Source organism: Heterodontus francisci, unplaced genomic scaffold (genome assembly GCF_036365525.1).
Source record: "Heterodontus francisci isolate sHetFra1 unplaced genomic scaffold, sHetFra1.hap1 HAP1_SCAFFOLD_43, whole genome shotgun sequence".
Taxonomy (NCBI): domain Eukaryota; kingdom Metazoa; phylum Chordata; class Chondrichthyes; order Heterodontiformes; family Heterodontidae; genus Heterodontus; species Heterodontus francisci.
This window is the reverse complement of record NW_027141852.1, coordinates 18,107,839-18,121,910: the sequence shown is the minus strand read 5'-3', so window position 1 is coordinate 18,121,910 and position 14,072 is coordinate 18,107,839. Positions and strand designations below refer to the sequence as shown.

The 14,072-nt window shown below is 46.2% G+C and overlaps 1 non-coding gene across 1 annotated transcript; it reads left to right on the top strand.

Moving 5' to 3' along the window:
* The first annotated feature begins 294 nt into the window (after window positions 1-294).
* Window positions 295-366, top strand: trnat-cgu (transfer RNA threonine (anticodon CGU)). Its single transcript has one exon. It is a non-coding gene; the product is annotated as a tRNA-Thr (tRNA).
* Window positions 367-14,072: the final 13,706 nt, after the last annotated feature.

Below are 14,072 nucleotides of genomic sequence, written 5' to 3'. Positions count from 1 at the left end.
CGTACAGATTATATTACAGCACTTCCTGTGATGATGCACATAGTCTATTTATATAATCTGCCCAGCAACAACCCAATGTCCACTCATATTATTGTACAGATGTGAGAAAAGATTGAGGATGGGAATGGAACGTCTGAATGAAGATTTCATGATGCTGATGATGGAAATGAGGCTGATCTGTTCCCCATTCCACAATCCCTCTTCATTTCTGTGCATGTTTCTCGATGCTGTTTCAACCAAATTGAAAAAGAATCACAAATCCTCCTCTGGAGCCTCAGGTGTCCATTCAGGAAAGGCATGGTGGCCAAGTGGTAAGGCGTCAGTCTCGTAAACTGAAGATCACGGGTTCAATCCCTGTCCATGCCTGATGATTAGTTTATCACTTTAAAAGTGATGTTTCCGGAAAAGATGTCCGTTGCATTTGTGTCGGCCATCTGGAAATCAGTGTCATGTTGCACTTTATCCTGGACACTGGGAAGAACATGACGAGAAGCCACATGGTTCCTCGAGCCTTCTCTGCCATTGATTGAGTGAAAATATCTGAGGTCCAATTACAGAACCTTATGACTGTGCATTTGCTTGATATTGAACAGAGCTATTCTATTTATCCCACATTCCGCACTCCGGTCCTTTCCCCCATTGCCCTGTTATATTTTCCATGTCAGGTACATATCCAATTCCATTTAGAGTTAACATTGAATCTGCTTCCACTGACGTTTCAGGATTGCATTCCAGACCAGAACAACACACTGCTGAAAAAACAATCTCCTCATCACAACTCGAATTCTTTTGTCAATTACTTTAAATGTGTTTCCTCTGGTTACTGACCCTTCTGTCACTGGCAACACTTTCTCCTTCTTTACTCTATCAAAACTCTTCAGGATTTGCATTTCCTGCTGCCTTTGCTGATATAACAAGGCTGAGCACACATCACCAAAAGGAATACGATTGGCTCTGAATCACATTTATCCTTCCTGTCAATCTGATGTGGACCTTGTATTTTCCCGGAACCAAACAACCAGAGCAACAAGTGTGGGTTCCAGCGATTCCCACCGCTCTGAGAGAGAGAGGATGTGATAATGAGCCAGATAGAAGAAAGGAGTGAGATAGAGAGTAAAATAGCCCTGGTCTGTTGCTACTAACCCCCGGCCCCCCACTTAAAATGGCATCATTTTCTCCTGCCTCTCCACATTCTAATCCATTGATTAATGCAATCCTTTCATCTGGAACATAGAACATAGAACAGTGCAGCACAGTACAGGCCCGTCGGCCCACGATGTTGTGCCGAACCTTTAACCTACTCTCAGATCAAACTACCTGCATACCCTTCATTCTACTATCATCCATGTACCTATCCAAGAGTCGCTTAAATGTCCCTAATGTATCTGCTTCTACTACCACCGCTGGCAGTGCATTCCACGCACCCACCACTCTCTGTGTAAAGAACCTACCTCTGACATCTCCCCGAAACCTTCCTCCATCACCTTAAAATTATGCCCCCTGGTGATAGCCCTTTCTGCCCTGGGAAAAAGTCTCTGGCTATCCACTCTATCTATGCCTCTCATCATCTTGTACCCCTCTATCAAGTCACCTCTCATCCTTCTTCGTTCCAATGAGAAAAGCCCTAGCACCCTCAACCTTTCTTCGTAAAACATACCCTCCAGTCCAGGCAGCATCCTGGTAAATCTCCTCTGCACCCTCTCTAAAGCTTCCACATCCTTCCTATAATGAGGCGACCAGAACTGAACACAATATTCCAAGTGTGGTCTAACCAGGGCTTTATAGAGCTGCAGCATAACCTCGTGGCTCTTAAACTCAATCCCCCTGTTAATGAAAGCCAACACACCATACGCCTTCTTAACAACCCTATCAACTTGGGTGGCAACTTTGAGCGATCTATGGACATGGACCCCAAGATCCCTCTGTTCCTCCACACTACCAAGCATCCTGTCTTTAAGCCTGTATTCTGCATTCAAATTCGACCTTCCAAAATGAATCACTTCACACTTTTCCAGGTTGAACTTCATCTGTCCCTTTAATTCCTGTTTCCTAATCCATTGATGTTTCACAATGTACTGAACTGTCCCAATCCATTGAAATAACTCAGTCTATAGAAATACCCAATCCACTGATATTTTCCAGTCCATTGACTTTCCCAATCCATTAATGGTTCCTGACCATTGACATTCCCAATCCATTTATATTGCCTGTGATTTCAAAGCAACTGTGGAATACAAATAGTATCAGTATTATCAGATACATCGAGACGAGGTGCAATAGCCAAGTGGACAGATGTCAGGTTTATAAAGAAAAAAGCACTGGCTTGATATTTGTCCAGTCTATCACTGGATCTGAACTCTCAACCTACTGTTTTTCTGTGGGTCTGCTGACTTGTATATATGAAGAACCATTGGATGTTTCTCAATCCTCTGACTTTTCTCATTCTTGTGCCATATTTGTTCCTTTGGGTTCACCAGTGAAGAAAATTATTCCCTATTACATTTGGTGAAGACTTTAATAACCTCACATCCTTGTGTCTCACCATCTCAGGTCAAACTCCCAACAGAAACTTTAAACATTTAACTATTCTGCTGGAAACATTTTCAAGGGCGCAGACATTCCTTCATTACGCTTCCTTCTTTGACATGTGATTGACAAATATGTGTGTAATGGAGAGAGAGAGTGTGAAAAAAGAGAGAGAGAGAGAGTGCGATAGAAAGTTAGAGGACCAGCTAAAGACAGATAGAGAGAGAGAGAGGCAGAGAGAGGTAAAGCGATAGACAGAGAGAGAGAGAGAGAGAAAGAGAGAGAAGGAGAGAGAGTCATTGAGTCCTGGAGTCACTACAGTACAGGAAGTCATTTTGCCCATCAAGCCCATGTAAATCAATCCATTCAGTCCCATTCCCCCGCTCTATCCCCATTGCCCTGTAAGTTATCTAAACCTGTCATATTTATTATAATCTTGCACATGTCTATCAAATCTCCCCTCAATCTCCTTTGCTGCAAGGAGTACAACCCCAGCTTCTCCAACCTAACCTTACAGCTAAAATCCCTCATGTCTGGAACCATTCTGTTAAATCTCCTCCACCCTCTCAAGGACACTCACATCCCTCCAAAAGTGTGTTGACTAGAACTGGATGCAATTCTCTGGTTGTGGCCCAACTAGAAATTTATACAGGTTCAGCATAACTTCCCTACTTTTGTACTCAGTACCTCCATTTATGAAGCCCAAGATCCCATATGCTTTGCTAACTACTTTCTCAATGTGTCCTGCCACCGTCAAAGAACTATGCATATGAATCCCCAGGTTTTTATTCCTAAAAATATGCTTTCTTCATATAAATCTGTAAAAAATGCATTATTCAACAGTTCAAAACAGCACCAAGTTGACATTCCAAAAAGTGCAAAGGAAATCAGTTTTCTTCAATACAGGAGTGAGTTGCCTCACAACCCTTCCATTCCATTTTACCTGACATGGACATTTTACAGCAAACCCATACCTGGTGTATACAGCACAAGGGTTTCCAATGGGTCCAGCTGCCCAGTTCACTATGGCGGGGGGACCTTACACAGTGGTCTTTGCCCATTGAGCCTTTGCAGTGGCTACCCCAAGCTTTAGTGCGTCCGTAAGCACGTAGTCCTGGACCTTGGAATGTGCCAGTCTGCAAAACTCGGTCATGGACAACTCTTTGCGCTGCAAGACCAGCAGGTTTCGGGCAGACCAAAGAGTGTCTATCACCAAATTGATGGTCCTCCAGCAGCAGTTAATGTTTATCTCGGTGTGCATCCCTGGGAACAGCCCGTAGAGCACAGACTCATGTGTTACAGAGCTGCTTGGGATGAACCTCAACAAAAACCACTGCATCTCTTTCCACACCTGCTTTGCAAAGACACATTCCAGAAGGAGGTGGGCAACTGCCTCTTCCCCACCGCAGCCACCTCGAGGGCCGCGTGTGGAGGGGGTGAGACTTCGGGCATGCAGGAAGGATCTGACAGGAAGGGCTCTTCTTAGCACCAACCAAGCTACATCTTGGTGCTTGTTTGAAAGTTCTGGTGATGAGGCATTCTGCCAAATGACTTTGGCAGTCTGCTCGGGGAACCATCCGACCGGATCCACCATCTCCTTTTCCCGTAGGGCGTTGAGGACATTCCGTGCAGACCACTGCCTGATGGATTGGTGGTCAAAGCTGTTTTCCCGCAGAAACATTCCGACGAAGGATAGCTGGTACGGCACAGTCCAACTGGATGAAGCGATCCGTGGCAATGTGACCAGACCCATCCTTCGCAACACCGGGGACAGATAAAACCTCAGCACATAGTGACACTTGGTGTTTGTGTACTGGGGCTCTACACACAGCTTGGTGCAGCTGCACACGAAGGTGGTCATCAGGATGAGGGCGACGTTGGGTACATTTTTCCCGCCCTTGTCCAGAGGTTTGAACATCGTGTCCCTCCCGCCCTGGTCCATTTTAGATCTCCAGATAAAGCGGAAAATGGCTCGGGTGACTGCCACAGTGCAGGAGTGGGGTATGGGCCAGACCTGCGCCACGTACAGCAACAACGAGAGTGCCTCGCACCTGATGACCATTTTCTTACCCACAATGGAGAGAGATCGCTGCTCGCACACACTCAGTTTATTGTGCACCCTGGCCACTCGCTCCTTCCAGGTTTTGGAGCAGGCTCCGGCCCTTCCGAACCATATCCCCAGCACCTTCAGGTAGTCTGACCTGATGGTGAAGGGGACAAAGGATCGGTCGGCCCGGTTCCCAAAGAACATGGCCTCACTCTTGCCATAGTTGGCTTTGGTTCGAACTGGTCGCAGATGCTCATCTGTCTGCGAGGGGATGGTGGATCCGAGCAGAAGACAGCAACATTGTCCATGTGCAGGGAGGCTTTTACCTGAGTGCGTCCACTGACTGGGATTGTCACCCCTCTTATGCCTGCATCCTTCCTAATGGACTCTGCAAAAGGTTCGATACAGCAATCAGACAAGACAGGGGAGAGAGGACAGCCCTGTCTGACTCCAGATTGGATCAGGAAACTTTATGATTCCCACCCATTGATTGAGACTGCACTACTGATGTTTGTGTAAAGCAGTTTGAACCAATTGCAGATTCCCTCCCCAAACCCCATTTTGGAGAGCACGTCCATCATGAATGTGTGCAATATCCCATCAAAAATCTTCTCCTGGTCCAAGCTGATGAGGCAGATGTCCATATCCCTGACTAGTGTGAGACTATCAGAGAGCTTCCTGCTGAGTACAGTGCAGGCCTGGTCAGGGTGAATCACCAACTCCAGAGCAGACTTGACTCGACTGGCGATGACTTTGGACAGAATCTTGTAATCTGCATTAAGCAGTGAGATGGGACGCCAATTTCTGATTTCCGCCCTCACCCCCTTCCGCTTGTAGATGAGGGTGATGATGCCTTTCCTCATGGATTCTGACATGCTGCTGGCCAGGAGCATACTGTCGTATACTTCCAGCAGGTCTGGGCCGACCCAGTCCCACAGGGCCGAATACAACTCAACCGGTAAGCCGTCGCTTCCGGGAGATGTACTCGTCTCGATGGACCTGATGGCCTTTTTCAGCTCGTCCAGAGTTAGCGGCTTGTCCAGTCTCTCCCTCCTGCTGTCATCTAAGACCTCTGTGATAGATGACAGGAAGAACTGGGAAGCCGTGCTGTCTGTGGGCTTCGCGTCTTGCAGCCCAGCATTAAAGGATTTGCTGATCCTTAATTTTTTTTAGAGATACAGCACTGAAACAGGCCCTTCGGCCCACCGAGTCTGTGCCGACCATCAACCACCCATTTATACTAATCTCATATTCTTACCATATCCTCACCTGTTCTTATATTTCCCAACCACCGACCTATACTAGTGGCAATTTATAATGGCCAATTTATCTACCAACCTGCAAGTCTTTTGGCAGGAAACCGGAGCACCCGGAGAAAACCCACGCAGACACAGGGAGAACTTGCAAACTTCACACAGACAGTCTCCAGAATTGAACCCCGGTCACTGGAGCTGTGAGGCTGAGGTGCTAACCACTGCGCCACTGTGCCGCTGTGTTGGATTGCAAAGACGTTACTGAGCCATCCTGTTCCTTCAAGCTGCTGATAACAGAGCTCTCTCTGTGTACATTTTGGAAGAAGAAACGTGAGCACGTCTCATCCTGCTCAATGGGGAGGACTCTGGACCGGAAGATGATCTTGGAGGCCTCCGTGGCAAAGAGCGAGGCCTGCTGGTTCTTCACCTCTTGGAAGTCCTCCTTGACCTCGACTCCCATCGACTGCAGCCAGAGCAGATTTTGCATTCTTTTCTGGAGTCGGGACATTTCCCTCTGTCTCTCTCTCGCCCTCTGATCACCTTTGAAGAGAAATAATCTTTATCTTAACAACCTTAATAAAAGTGCGTCCCTCAGCATGTAGTCCTGGACCTTGGAATGTGCCAGTCTGCAAAACTCGGTCGTGGACAACTTTTTGCGCTGCAAGACCAGCAGATTTCGTGCAGACCAAAGAGTGTCTATCACCAAATTGATGGTCCTCCAGCAGCAGGGAAATGGACCGGGTCCGGAGGGACACGATGTTCAAATCTCTGGACAAGGGCGGGATAAATGTACCCAACGTGGCCCTCATCCTGATGACCACCTTCGTGTGCGGCTGCATCAAGCTGTGTGTTGATCCCCAGTACGCAAACTCCAAGTGTCACTACGTGCTGAGGTTCTATCTGTCCCCGGTGTTGCGAAGGATGGGCCTGGTCACATTGCCGCGGAACGCTCCATGCAGTTGGGCGGTGCCGTACCACCTATCCTTCGTGGAGCAGTTTCTGCGGGAAAACACTTTTGACCACCGATCCATCAGGCAGTGGTCTGCACGGAATGTCCTCAAGGCCCTACGGGAAAAGGAAACGGTGGATCATGTCGGATGGTTCCCCGAGCAGACCGTCAAAGTCATTTGGCGGAATGCCTCATCACCAGAACTTTCAAACAAGCACCAAGACGTAGCTTGGCTGGTGGTGAGAAGGGCCCTCCCCGTCAGATCCTTCATGCACACCCGAAGTCTCGCCCCCTCCGCAGAGTGCCCCCGCGTTGGCTGTGGTGGGGAAGAGACGGTCGCACACCTCCTCCTGGAATGTGCCTTTGCAAAGCAGGTGTGGAAAGAGATGCAGTGGTTTTTGTCAAGGTTCATCCCAAGCAGCTCTGTAACACAGGAGTCTGTGCTCTACGGGCTGTTCCCAGGGACGCACACCGAGACAAACATCAACTGCTGCTGGAGGACTATCAATTCGGTGAAAGACGCCCTTTGGTCTGCCCGAAACTTGCTGGTCTTCCAGCGCAAAGAGTTGTCCACGACCGAATGTTGCAGACTGGCACATTCCAAGGTCCAGGACCACATGCTGAGGGACGCACTAATGCTTGGGGCAGCCGCAGCAAAGGCTCAATGGGGAAAGACCACAGTGTAAGGTTCCCCCACCAAGCTGGACTGAGGGGCTGGATCCATGGGAAACCCCTCGAACTGTATCGTTAATATTCTCAATTGCTGTAAATGTAAAACTGTAATTAACATGACAATTGTGAAACAGAAGGGTTGGGAAGACACTCATGACAGTATTGAAGGAAACTGATCTCCCTTGCAATGTTTGTATTTTTTGGTGCTGTTTGGAAACTGTTTGGCAATGTAATTTTTACAGATTTTTATGAATAAAGTATATTTTGAAAAAAAAAGTAAGGTTCCTCCCACCAAGCTGAACTGAGGGGCTGGATCCATGGGAAACTCCTCGAACTGTTTTGTTGATATTTTCTTTTGCTGTAAATGTGAAACTGTAATTGGCATAACAATAGTGAAATGGAAGGGTTGTGAAGAAACTCATGATAGTATGGAAGGAAACTGATCTCTCTTGCAATGTTTGTATTTTTTGGTGCTGTTTGAAACTGTTTGGCAATGTAATTTTTGCAGATTTTTATGAATAAAGTATATTTTGGAAATAAAAAAAAAAGTTCAAAGCAATACAGTGGTTTTTGTCATGGTTTATTCCAAGCAGCTTGATAACACAGGAGTCTGTGCTCTATAGACTGTTCCCAGGGACGCACACTGATACAAACATCAACTGCTTGGAGGATTATCAATTCAGCGGGAGATGCCTTTTGGTTTGCCAGAAACTTGCTGCTCTTCCAGTGCAAAGAGTTGTCTGTGACGGAATGTTGCAGACTGGCACGTTTCAAGGTCCAGGACTACGTGCTGAGGGGTGCACTTAAGCTTGGGGCAGCCGCAGCAAAGGCTCAATGGGGAAAGGCCACAGTGTAAGGTCCCCCCACCAAGCTGAACTGAGGGGCTGGATCCATGGGAAACCCCTCGAACTGTATCGGGAAAATTCTGTGTGCTGTAAATGTAAAATGACAATGAAATGGAAGAGTTGTGAGGCAACTCATGATTGTATAGAAGGAAACTGATCACCTTTGCACTGTTTGTATTTTTTGACTTGATGCTGTTTTAAACTGTTTGGGAATGTAATTTTTACAGATTTTTATGAATAAAGTATATTTTGGAAATAAAGAAAAAAGTTCTCCCAGGATGAGGCTAACCTATTGTACTGTGGGTTTGCTGATGCCTGTGATGTCTTCAAATGTGGGATACTCAACTGCAGAATTTGTGATAGTTGGGGGTCTGCTTTTGCACTCACCCCTGATTATATGAATCAAAAATAGAATTTACTAGCTGTTGCTGGACAGTGTTTCAGCTCCCAATTATTTTTTGCTATAAACACTCGTGCTCGTTTCTTCGCAGCTCCAAGTACACACTTCTCCACCTCAATGCGTGGACTTAGCTGGCAGGGGAGAGACCGTGATCAGTGGCGTTTGATAATACAGGTGCTGTTTTTGTGTTTTTTTGGGGGTGGGAGGTGGTTTCAGCACCGTATTTAGGGCATTTCGCCCTTTGGGATTGGAGATCTACCGTGGTGGTGGTTTCCCTGTCAGTTGAGGATTTAGTACTTGTCCCAGGAAAACGTCAAGTAAAAATGGCTGCAACCAACACCAGAGCTCCAGGCCAGGGGGTGTGTAACACCGTTAGGGTGGCGGTGAAAGATAGTGAAGGAGGTGCACCCATCGACTGCGCCTACTTCATTAAGAATTTTGTTTTTCCAAAATATACTTTATTCATAAAAATCTGGAAAAAAACACTGCAGCCTCACAGCTCCAGCGACCCGGGTTCAGTTCTGGGTACTGCCTGTGTGGAGTTTGCAAGTTCTCCCTGTGACCGCGTGGGTTTCCGCCTGGTGCTCTGGTTTCCTCCCACAGCCAAAGACTTGCAGGTTGATAGGTAAATTGGCCATTGGACATTGCCCCGAGTGTAGGTAGGTGGTAGGAGAATTGAGGGAAGGTGGGGATGTGGTAGGGAATATGGGATTAATGTAGGATTAGTGTAAATGGGTGGTTGGTGGTCAGCACAGACTCGGTGGGCCAAAGGGCCTGTTTTAGTGCTGTATCTCTCCATGACTCGATGGCATTCCAAAAAGTGTGAAAGAAATCAGTTTTCTTCAATAGAGGAGTGAGTTGCCTCACAACCCTTCCATTCCATTTTACCTGCCATGCACATTTTACAGCAAAACCATATTTGGTGTATACAGCCCGAGGGGTTTCCCATGGGTCCAGTTCCTTAGTTCACTATAGCGGGAGGACCTTACACAGTGGTCTTTCCCCATTGAGCCTTTGCAGCGGCTACCCCAAGCTTTAGTGCGTCCCTCAGCACGTAGTCCTGGACCTTGGAATGTGCCAGTCTGCAACACTCGGTCGTGGACAACTTTTTGCGCTGGAAGACCAGCAACTTTCGGGCAGACCAAAGAGTGTCTATCACCGAATTGATGGTCCTCCAGCAGCAGTTGATGTTTATCTCGGTGTGCATCCCTGGGAACAGCCCGCAGAGCACAGACCCCTGTGTTACAGAGCTGCTTGGGATGAACCTCGACAAAAACCACTGCATCTCTTTCCACACCTGCTTTGCAAAGACACATTCCAGAAGGAGGTGGGCAACTGTCTCTTCCCCACCTACTCAGCAGAGATGACATCTGTGATTGAAGCAAAAAGCAGAACCGACCTGATGTACAACATGAAACCAGCAACCAGAACATTATATGACTTGAAATTAGCCAAGGCAGTTGTGCAAAAGACAGTGAGACACTGCGCAAATAAACACTGGACAATATCACAAATGTAACAAGGGTTGGGAAGAAACTCATGACAGTATTGAAGGAAACTGATCCCCCTTGCAATGTTTGTATTTTTTGGTGCTGTTTGGAAACTGTTTGGCAATGTAATTTTTCCAGATTTTTATGAATAAAGTATATTTTGGAAATTAAAAAAAAATGTGGGAGCAGCGTTCTCTCTCTATTACGGGTAAGAACCTGGTCATCAGGTGCAAGGTGCTCACGTTGTTGCTGTAAGTGGCACAGGTCTGGCCCATACCCCACTCCTGCGCTGTGGCGGTCACACGAGCCATTTCCCACTTTATCTGAAGATGCAAAATGGACATGGTCCAGAGGGACACGATGTTCAAACCTCTGGATAAAGGCGAAAAAATGTACTCAACGTCGCCCTCAACCTGATGGCCGCCTTAGTATGTGGCTGCATCAAGCTGTGCGTAGAGCCCCAGTATGCAAACACCAAGTTTCACTACGTGCTGAGGTTCAATCTGACCCCGGTGTTGCGAAGGATGGATTTGGTCACAGTGTCACGGAACGCTCCATCCAGTTGGACTGTGCGTTCGTGGAAATGTTTGTGTGGAAAAACACCTTTGACCACTAATCCATCAGGCAGTGGTCTGCACGGAATGTCCTCAAGTATATTTTTGGAAAAGAAAAGTCTGGAAGAGGAAAGACCGGCGGGAAAGCTCGGTCCAAGGCCAAGTCTCCCTCCTCCCGGGCTGGACTGCAGTTCCCGGTGGGCCGTGTACACAGGCTCCTGAGAAAGGGCAACTATGCTGAGCATGTGGGTGCCGGAGCCCCGGTCTATCTGGCTGCTGTGCTCGAGTATCTGACCGCTGAAATCCTCGAGTTGGCCAGTAACGCAGCCCAGGACAACAAGAAGACCCGCAACATCCTCAGACACCTACAGCTGGCTGTCCAGAATGACAAGGAGCTCACCAAGCTGCTGGGAGGGGTGACCATCACTCATGGCTGGGTGCTGCCTAATATCTAGGCCATGGTGCTGCCCAAGAAAACCAGCGCTCCGGGCACCAAAACCAAGTCAATCTGCCAGGATTTTATCAAATACCCAAAGGTTCTTTTCAGAGCCACCCACAGTATCATTCTTGTAAATCTCCTCTGTACTCTCTACACAGCAATTATGTCCTTTCTGTGATGTGATGACCAGAACTGTACGCAATACTCCAGCTGTGGCCAAACCACCGTTTTAAACAGTTCTCGCATTACATCCCTGCTTTTGTCGACCAAGAAAGGAAAGCATTCCATATGCCTTCTTCACCACTCTATCTACCTATCCTGTCACTTTCAGGGACCTGTGGACATGCACTCCAAAGTCTCTCACTTCGTCTACCCCTCTCAATATCTTCCCGTTTATTGTGTATTCCCTTACTTTGTTTGCCCTCCCAAAATGCATTACCTCACACTTCTCCAGATTGAATTCCATTTGCCACTTTTCCGCCCACTCAACTAATCCATTCATATCATTCTTAAGTCGACAGCCATCCTCCTCACTATCAATTACACGGCCAATTTTTGTGTCATCAGCAAATTTCCCAATCATACCTCCCACATTTAATTCCAAATAATTAAAATATACCACAAACAGCAAGGGACCCAACACTGAGCCCTGTGGAACGCCACTAAAAACTGCTTTCCATTCGCAAAAACATCGTTGACTACTATCCTTTGTTTCCTGCCACTGAGTCAATTTTGTATCCCATGGGCTTTCATTTTACTGACCAGTCTGCCATGTGGGACCTTATCAAATGCCTTACTAAAATCCATGTAAACTACATCCACCGCACGATCCTCATCAATGCTCCTTGTTACTTCCTCAATAAACTCAATCAAGTTAGTCAGACATGACCTTCCCTTAACAAATCCATGCTGACTATCCCTGATTAATCCATGTCTTTCTAAGTGGTAGTTTATCCTGTCCCTCAGAATTGATTCTAATAATTTACCCACCACCGAGGTCAGACTGACCGGTCTATAACTATTTGGTCTATCCCTCACATCCTTTTAAAATAATAGTACAACGTTCGCAGACCTCCAATCCTCCGGCACCTCCCCCATATCCAGTGAGGATTTGAAGATGATCCTCAGCGCATCCACTATTTCCTCCCTGGCTTCCTTTAACAACCTCAGATGCAAACCATCTGGCCCTGGTGATTTATTCATTTTCAAGGATGTCAGACGCTCTAGTACTTCCACTCTCATTATGCTTTATTGTATCTAATATTTCACACTCCTCTTCTTTTACTACAATGTCTGCATCATCCCTCTCCTTTGTGAAGGCAGAGACAAAAAACTCATTAAGAACCCCGCCCACATCTTCTGGATCCACACAGAAGTTCCCTTGTACATCTCTGATAGGTCATACCCTTTCCTTAGTTATCCTCTTGCTCTTAATGGACTGAGAAAACATCCTTGGGGTTTCCTTCAAGTAGTTGTATCCAGTCCACATCCACCAAATCACCTCTCAGTTTTGTAAAATTTGCCTTCCCCCAATTTCGAACTTTTACTTTTCGAGCTGCCCTGCCATTACTTAGATTTACAAACTCATTATTGCTCGTGTAATAAGTGTAATAAGTAGAATAATTTACCAGTTACTCACCGATCAGCTTCTTCCCCTGTACCATGGAGGCTGAAAAGGTAGAAAAGAAAAGAGAGACCAAAGAGCACCTCTTTCCCCTAGTCAGTGAAGTCCCTCACACATCAACTCACAGCTTTACACTCTGTCCAAACAGCACTTTCTAATTAGTAATTATTAATAAATTACACTAACTAAAACATTAGTAACCTGACCAATTACAAGGTCGCTATTTGAGGGTTTTTAAACAAAGAGCTTTTTTTCCCTATCCCAAAGGCTCTTTTCAGATCCACCCACAGTATCTAAAAGGGCTGATTACTGTTTGAAGTCTGCTGTACCCACACCTCTGTCTATCCCTCTTCATCTGGAACAACCAGCGTCATCTTCCATTCCTTTCACCATCATGTGTTTAACTCGCTTCTCCTTATTGACAGTCAGATATCAATGTAATAATGAAATGATCTGTGTCAGTGCTGGCCATTTCCCTGTCCTGATTTCAGACCCCACTCTGGACACTTGTTTCTCATTCCAGGACCTTCTTGTATTAATATTCAGCACCACCTGTCAGTCAGAAACTTGTCTCAATGAACCGATCCTTTTACTGAACTTCCAACTGCTGCTGTCTATTTCTCGAGGGAAAGAGCAGCTCACTGTGTAAGGATGTGAGGGGAATGTAACCCGGCTGCTGGTGAGAAGGTCCCATCTTCTCAATCAAAAGCCTTTTATTTTACTACAGTGATTCCTAGATTCCCAGCTGGTCTGTTGAGGATTTTGCTTTCACAGAAATAACTTGTTAAATACAAATCTGATTCCAACACGTCAGTAACAGGACAGAATGGGAACCTTTTAAAAGAATGAAGCAACTATTTCAGTGGCTTCTCACTGTCCCCCTGAAGCCTGTGTGAAGGGGAATTACCAATAGTCTGTAATTTATTACTTCCACACCGAGTTTGAGTTATTTGTCGCGTGAAAGATTGCTGAACGGAGTCTTTTACTGTCAGTTACGGATGAGAAGTTGACAAAAATTGGCAAAATAAAGCTGTTCATAAAATAGCACCAGCAATTTGAGTCGGTAAAAGCAAAATTTTGTTTTAAAAGTTTATTTAAACCGCCAGGGGGAAATAGATTTTTATGTACTTTTCCAGTCGATCTCTTCTTTTCCACAGTGAAATTGGCGGCTTTCACAAATTCAAATATTCTGCCCGGTTGACAGGTTCAACCAATGATTTTTTTGTATTTTGTGCTTCGAGGTTCTCTGATTGAATCTTTCATGCAAGCTAAT